Source organism: Apium graveolens, chromosome 10 (genome assembly GCF_009905375.1).
Source record: "Apium graveolens cultivar Ventura chromosome 10, ASM990537v1, whole genome shotgun sequence".
Taxonomy (NCBI): Eukaryota; Viridiplantae; Streptophyta; class Magnoliopsida; order Apiales; family Apiaceae; genus Apium; species Apium graveolens.
This window is the reverse complement of record NC_133656.1, coordinates 88,802,235-88,810,513: the sequence shown is the minus strand read 5'-3', so window position 1 is coordinate 88,810,513 and position 8,279 is coordinate 88,802,235. Positions and strand designations below refer to the sequence as shown.

Below are 8,279 nucleotides of genomic sequence, written 5' to 3'. Positions count from 1 at the left end.
TTTCCACTACTTAACAAATTCTGAGTTGTTCTTCCAGAGTTAGTCCAAGTCCTGATAATCTCTCTTTCCTTTTCTAACTCAGTTTTTAGAGATTCATTCATTTTAAGTACTTCATCCCTAACATAAAAGGCATCATCTCTATCTTTCTGAGTTTGATGGAACATGACTAACTCTTTTTCTAAATAATCATTCCTCTTTTTATAAGAAAGATTTTCAGAAGTTAATCTTTCACATGTTAAAGTTTGATCTCTATAATTAATGAACATGGTTTTAAGATATCTTCTCAACTCAGTAATATCATCAGTATGAAAGGCATAAGTAGTTTGAGGTACATTTAACTCAGCAACATCAGAACTGCTATCAGTATTTGCCATTAAGGCATAGTTCACCTCACTTTCAGAATCTGAAGTGTATGTCCAGCTTTTCTTCTTTGTGACAAGTGCCTTGCCTTTGTCACTCTTCACTTTCTTGCAATCAGGAGATATATGGCCTTTCTCACCACAGTTGTAGCATTTGACATTTGAGTAATCTCCTATGTCAGACTTTCCTCCGTTACCTTCAGATTTTCTGAAACCCTTCTTATCAGAACTTGCACCTTTCCTGGAAAATTTCTTTCCTTTCTGAATTATCTGTATGCAATCCTTGTGATTCCTTTCACCATAAGAGCACACAGCTTCATCATCTCTTCATCAGGATCCATCTCAGGTAAGCTTTCAGTTTCTGAGTCATCATCACTATCAGAACTTGATGACTCAGTATCAGACTTTGTGATGAGAGCTTCTCCCTTGCCTTTTCTTGAGGCAGCTACTTTGGGGACATCCTCCTCAGCCTTAAGAGCAATTGTCCTTGACTTTCTTCCATTCCTCTTGCTTCTTTGTTCCATCTCAAGTTCATGAGTCTTGAGCATCCCATAAATTTCATCAAGAGATGTTTCATCAAGGACATAGTTGTCTCTTATAGTGGTGGCCTTCAAATCCCAACTTTCAGGAAAAGCTAACAGGAATTTAAGATTTGAATCTTCAAGTTCATATTCCTTGTCCACTAGTGACATATCATTCAAGAGTTTGACAAATCTGTCATATAATGCAATTAATGACTCATCAGGTTTTGAGTCAAAGTGCTCATACTCTTGAGTGAGTATAGTCCTCATGTTCTTCTTAATTGAATCAGTTCCCTGACATCTTGTTTCCAAGGCATCCCATATCTCCTTTGCAGTCTTGTAGTTGATTACCCTGTTTGACATGACATTATCAATGACACTATGCAGTAAATGCCGTACCTTTGCATCCTTAGCAATAGATGAGATATCTTCAGCTGTATATTAACTTTTCTCCTTTGGTACTGTCTGTGCTGGCTGATCTGCAACTACAACAGAGAGCTTGGTTGGCTTATGTGGTCATTCATTGATTCTGTCAAGGTATTCTGGATCTGTAGCTTCCAGAAACATAGACATCCTCACCTTCCATATGGGATATTCATATGGTTTCAGTATGGGAACTCTAATAGTCTCATATCGATTATGGATCTAAGTCTTTGGAGGTTCTTCAGTTTTGGTGGGCTTGGTTGGAGTTTGTGTTTTTTCAGCCATGATTGATTTTGGATCTTAAACTGTTTGTGTGTTAACAGATTGCTCTGATACCACTTGTTAGGTCACACACACTGTAGAAGGAGGTTGAATACAGTGTTTACTACAATCAAATCGAATTAAGAACACAAGTAACTGAACACAGATTTTATTCAACACAATAAACTCTATTACAATATGGAACTGTCCTCTCTCAGTGATGAACAAATTATCACGAGAGCTTCTAGGGTTACAATGAATAATAATCTCGATTAAGATAACACATATAGTGTAAACCCTATGCCTATGTTTATATACTACACAATTACAAGATAATCTTCTAATTGATATTGAATACAATTCTGCTTCCTAAAATATATTAATCAGTTATTTTTTCTTCCAAGTATTCTATTCTTCATAGAATTCCTTCTTCATACATATCTCTTCTTGTGTTTGTCTTGATCTTCTTTCTTTTCAATCAGCCGCCTTCCTTATCTGAATATCTCCTTAAGTCCTGATATTATCTTCTGATAAATATCTTCTGATAACTTAAGTTCTGACAACTTAAGTTCTGATATCTTAAGTCCTGACTTCAGTATAAGTATTGATTTCCAGTTAAGTACTGATTTGTCCTGTTAAGTAAAATCTGAAAACTAAACACAAATCATATTAGACATGACATCACAAATATATCTAACATCATGTTCAAGCCACCATTGATTCTAATATTTGGGATATATTTCAAGAAGTTATAAACAAAGGAAAAGTGTATGAGATTTCTGATTTCTTAACTAAAAGGGATACAAGGAAGCATAGGTCTGTTTCTTCCAGAATATACATCACGTTTAATAGTGAAACAGTGATTAAAACTTTATTGGGAGATGCACTACAATAACTCTTCATAAATTTGACTTTGTTGATATCGGTGACATCATAGTAAAGGCAAAAGGATACTGAACTGGCGATATTGCTGAGATTCTTACAAGTTTTATACTATTCTCAAATTAATCATATATTTTTACCCTTCACCAAGATCTATAATTAATTTTACATATGTTTATTACAATTATTCAGATATTATCGAAGTTGTTGAAGATCTTGAACCTGCTCAGGTTATTCCTTCTAAGATTGGTGACCAAACAATTATTCGCTTTAGAATAACTGATGGAAGGTTCTTCCTTGAGAATATGTTTATTACATGTTTGGATATTAGAATATTAAAATTACATATCAAAATTCTGAAATTCATATGTTATTCCTTTACTTTTGATAAACGAGAATGTTGTTAGAGTTGCTGTATGGGGTAAGCATATTAAATCCCTTGATCCTTTGTTTAATGATGTTTTGGAAAGTCCAATTATAGTCATTTTGGCAAGTATGAGGCCCCTTTGGTTGCACGGTTAGTAAGTTAAATTCCTCACAATAATCTGAATTTTATATGTTAAAAATGTTTGATTCGCATGAAAATCACTATACCATATTGTTTTGTAGGCAAAGCAGTTATCGGTACCATTGAATCTTTAAGGATTTATATTAATCTTCATAATGCTGATGTAATCAATATGATAAAGAGGTACACAATTGCTATAAAAAGATCTACGAGATGTATAGTTTCATAAACTCTTCAAATGACTAATTTCATCCAGCTTTTTGTTGCTATAGGGATTGTGGATGGTGTTTTTTGGTGCTAAATTTGAACAACCAAATTCTACAGATGACACTTCTCGCCACCGTGATATTGAAGAAATAACCAAGGCTTGAAGACCTAATAAATAATATTACTAGTTTTTGATTGGAAATAATGAATGTTTTTTCTTAAAGTATATCTCGTTTATTTTGCCTGTAGTTCCTTAATTAGTTTCAATTCATGTTGTCCTATCATATGTCAACATTCTATTAATACCATGTCTTATTTGTTAGGAGATTGATGTAAACAGTCCTATCATTGGAAAGAACATATCATATTTTTATACAATATCAAATGCATATTTTCATATTACATGTCATACACTATTCAATATCATATTAAATTTTATCTGTGAGTTACTTTATATATGTTTAGGTTGATAATCATAGTTTGTCATAAGAAGAATTGGTTATTTCATGTGTAAAAAATGTAAACAGTTTTCAATTTAAGGTTTTGTACATATACATGTAACAATCCATATGTATTGATATTGTGTAAGGAAAATATTAGTTAAAAGACTATGACATAGAAAGCACTATTCTATATAACGTCAGACCATAACTATTTCCTCCATTATCATCCATATCCTAAACTATTAGGATATAATAAGTTAGATATCATAATTTAGGCGGCGAAAAGAAATAAACATACATTTAATAATTTTACATTGATGTGAATGTTTAAACATAAATTCTAGATTGCTAATATCATTCAACTTGGAAAGCAACCCTATTCTCTTCGTTATGCAGCATTGTGAAGAATATGGTCTCCATCAAATGATTATCCTCTGCAAATCTGTTCCAGCCTACAGAGCATCTTGCTTTTCCTCTTTCCACTACGCCATAGATGGCCTAACTGAACATTTGAGTAGGGGTGTTACCTTAGATTATGTTACTATAGATGTGAAATTTTCACCCTATCACAACAGCTACACTATGCGGGTTACTAAAGCTATAGGACTGTGTTGCCGTAAACCACTGAGGTGTTAAATAGAGGTAACATGATATAATGTGTTGTTATAGACTAAGAATAAAAGAAAATTTAAATTTATAGCAAAAATAAAATTTATTTTTTTAAATATTTGATTTGGATAAATAATTCTTGGATTCGTCTTGGAAAGTAATATTATATCAAATAATTGACTTATGAACATTTTGTAACAAGTAAAATAGTTTATTTAAAAATAAAATTATTTATTAATTATTTTGATAAATTTAAATATTTTTTATTATAGAATTACTTCTTTAATTATTCATTCTCCATTAATTAAAACCTCTAATAGTTTTATATTTTTACAAACTAATTATTAGTTTTATTGTAATAATTATAATATGTAGAATTAAAAAGATTAAAAATATTTGAATAAAGAAAACATTGAAAAATTAAATGGGGTGGGCTTGATGGAAAATATATAATTTAGATAAAATAATTCAATAGTTTGCCTTAAAATGTAAAATTATATCAAATAATTGATTTATTTATATTTTATAAGCATTAAAATAGTTTATTTAAATATAAATTTTAAAAAAAAATAATTAGCTTAACTAATTTTATAAATTTCGATTAAAATGTCTAAATCTGAAAATTAAAACATGTAATAGCTTTATATTTTCTACAAATTATAAATTTATAATTATTGTAACAATTATATTGTTCATAATTAAAAATGATTAGAATATTTAGAAAAAAAATAATAATGAACAATGGGATGGGGTGGCTACATTTTGGGTCGGGCGCCTGTATATTTATCAAAATTTGGGGCAAGCGGGAAATGAAAATTTTGGACTACAGAAACAGGAAAATCATTTACAGGCTTATCCACTCTAGCTCCCCACCTCGATCTCTTTCTCTCTTCGGTCTCTTACTCTTTTACTGACAAAACATTACATTCGAGCTCTATTAGGGTTGGAACACCCTTCAAGCAACACAATCGAGCAACGAATTTGGTTGGATTTTTCGATTTAGGGTTCAATTAGAATTGGAGCAGAGAATTTCAGTTCAATTAGGGTTCAAACTCTCTTCGGATTTCAAGCTTGAGTTCGATTTCGAGGTATAGCCTCTCTTATGTCTTCTATTTAAAGTGCTTGTCTCTCTCACGTATATTTATCTCACCCCTTTTCTCTTACTCTATCTAGGGAAAGCTTCTTTTAAGGAAGCAATTGTGCTTGAATTTTATGTTTTTATGCCATTTCTTATGTGTATCAGTGTCAATAGTTTATTTGTGTGTGTGAGAGAGAGAGAGAGAGAGGGAGAGATAGGGAAGGAGAGAGAGAGCGAGAGGGAGATTAATTCGGTTTGGAGCTCTTGAAAGTATCTTAGTTGATGGAAAACCACACTTGGGAACAGACAGATTGATTCCACTACTTCACAATTTTTGCCAGCATCTACAGGAATTGGGGGTAAGTAATCTCTCCATATACGTCAGAATTATTTTGATTTAACCGTGGTTCTTTTACAGATATATGAATATTATATATATCTGCATACTTAGGTCTCTATCCGATTTGGAACGAGGGTAGATGATCTGCTTGTAGAAAATGAGCGTGTTGTGGGAGTCAAGATCTCTGGATTGTGAATAAATCTACTTATTGGACTTACTATTAAGTTCACAAGCCTCAGGTGATTAATGAATTGTGTGTGGTTTTTAGTTGATGATAGTACAACTTTGTTTCTTGAGAACCTCTCAGTTACTTTACACGGTCTTGTGCATTTATATTCTTTTGCACCTTAAATTAAACAATTATATTTGTTTAAGGTAATATAAATCGTTTCTTGATGTTAACTTTGTGATTACAGTTCTCTCATTTCAATTTGTCATGAGCAGGTTGGTCTGCGGGTTGAGCATCCTCAGGAACTAATAAACAGCATTCAGGTTTGTAAATTATGTATATATTTTTCATTCTGCATGTGTCCTGGCGAGCAGGTAAAATTTTCTTTTCTGGTAGCCCAGAATTCATACTTGCAATATTCAAAGCCTGCAATTACATTATGTTGCATTTACATTATTATTAACTGCAATAGTCAAAGTTGACAGGATGTATGAATTCACAATTAAGTACTTTACTAATTTATAGAGGTGAAAGTCACAAGTGTAGCAGGAACATAATGAGGTAATTGTAATTAAGGTACATTTGATTAATGATTAATGATTTGATTTCATATGTTAGGTTGTCTCACTGTTACTGAGGTAATTGTAATTAAGGTACATTTCTTTGGGTGCCATATAGATTTTTTTACTGTATTATAGTTGAAGTAATTTTTACAATTTAGCTCTTGGACAACTAAATTGAATTCAAGAACATTCTACTACTAAGACTTGAAATCAATTTACACTCTGTTGAGAGTTGTAATTAACTTTGTGGGTTAGTAAGCATTTCAATTTTAAATGTCCTTTTCTGGTTAGACTGGAGAGTCTCGAAGCCACATTAATTTTTCTTGACACAAAACAAACTGTTTACCCCATATATTCTTATAAAAGAATTATGTTTTTATCACCCTGTTGTGTTCATCTTGCATAATTAGCTATGCATAATTGTAGATGGTATAAGATTTTAATACGTCTTGCATTGAGGGAATTGTAGTACAATCTTATTTCTCTTCAGGGCAAAGGTTCATTGTTAATTTTAATACTATCGCAGTAACTAGGAGAACCATGTATTCTCTTATGTCAGTTTCTTTGTGTATTCCGTAATGCTTCGTTTATTACTATTTTCAGTGGACTTTGATCACAGTGGAAGCTACCTTGCTATTGGAGGCTTGGATATCAGGTTGGTCTATTACTGGTATTGTTGCTCTTGGTATCATAGGGTTTTGAGATTGTTTTAGACATCTCTTTAGACGGTCCATAAGCTAGCTTGATAGTCTTATAATGACATCATATATTTTGAAGTCATTATACATGGAGGAATCACATGCTTAATTTTGAAGATTTGTATTTATTTTAATTGTTTTCATTATGTTGATGCAGAGTATACCAAGTTGCCAACGTCAAGTTTGAATGGAATTGTCTAAAAATATTACCTGATTTGTCCGGAACAGGTACACCCCCCTCTCCATTACTACGTTTGTCTCTTTATTTTTTAGAAAGTGTGGTGCCATGTCTACCTTTATTATACCATGCTACAATAGCAACTAAATGTCTACCTCTTTAATTGGACGGACTCTGGAGCATAGGAGTCTGGAATTAATAAAAGTTGAACGTTGTTTTAATGTAAATTTGCTTTACAGGTTCTTCTTAAAGCGGTTGAAGGCGCACGCCCATAAAAGAGCAAGAGTTGAAGATTATAATATAAGCTCAAGAGGTTGAGAATCGTGTTCGGCACATATTTATATAGAAATGTGTTAGAACATTTGTACAGAACTTGTTGATACAAGAATGTAATTTTTGTATAACATGATTCATCTCTTTGTAAGAGTTTATAATTATTAATTTATATTGAGCTAGTCTAATTATTTTTAAAATATTTTTCATTTATATTGTGGATTTAAAGATTTGTCTATTTATTATAATTTTAAAAATTAAGGAAAAACAAGCAAAATCAAACAATATTATTTGAATTTTGAAAAATTGTTTATGTGGGCCCCACAAAATGTAGGCTTCATAATGGGGCCCTTCTGTGGGCCCCACATTTTTGAAAGAAATTCTAAGTTCGATTGCAACACACTTAGTATGTTATTATAGCGACCAAAATATGTTGCTATTGATATCTATTGTAACAGGATATGCTGTGTTGCAATAGAATAGCTGCTGTGTTGCTATAGTTACATATACTAACTAGCTACGGGTCAACATAGCTCTGATGTTGCCTTAGCCCTTTTTGGGCCTGTAGCAACATTTTTTCGGGTCTAGCAACACAGTTTGGGTGTTGCTTAAAGTAATCTATAGTGTAGTGTTCAATTGAGAGTCCAACAAGAGAATCTTTATTTTGCGTCCTTAAAACTATCTCTTCTCCACCAGCCCATTCACGTACTTCAGGATGAATATATCTAGGAAAATACTGCATTTTGAAGTAATGTTAGATAATTACT

The 8,279-nt window shown here is 32.0% G+C and overlaps 1 long non-coding RNA gene across 1 annotated transcript; it reads left to right on the top strand.

The window, feature by feature from the left end:
- The first annotated feature begins 5,011 nt into the window (after positions 1-5,011).
- LOC141693891 (uncharacterized) lies at positions 5,012-7,694 on the top strand. The gene is made up of 7 exons (XR_012563302.1): positions 5,012-5,301; positions 5,387-5,650; positions 5,743-5,870; positions 6,076-6,123; positions 6,967-7,018; positions 7,219-7,289; positions 7,479-7,694. It is a non-coding gene; the product is annotated as an uncharacterized LOC141693891 (long non-coding RNA).
- The last annotated feature ends 585 nt before the right edge of the window (positions 7,695-8,279 follow it).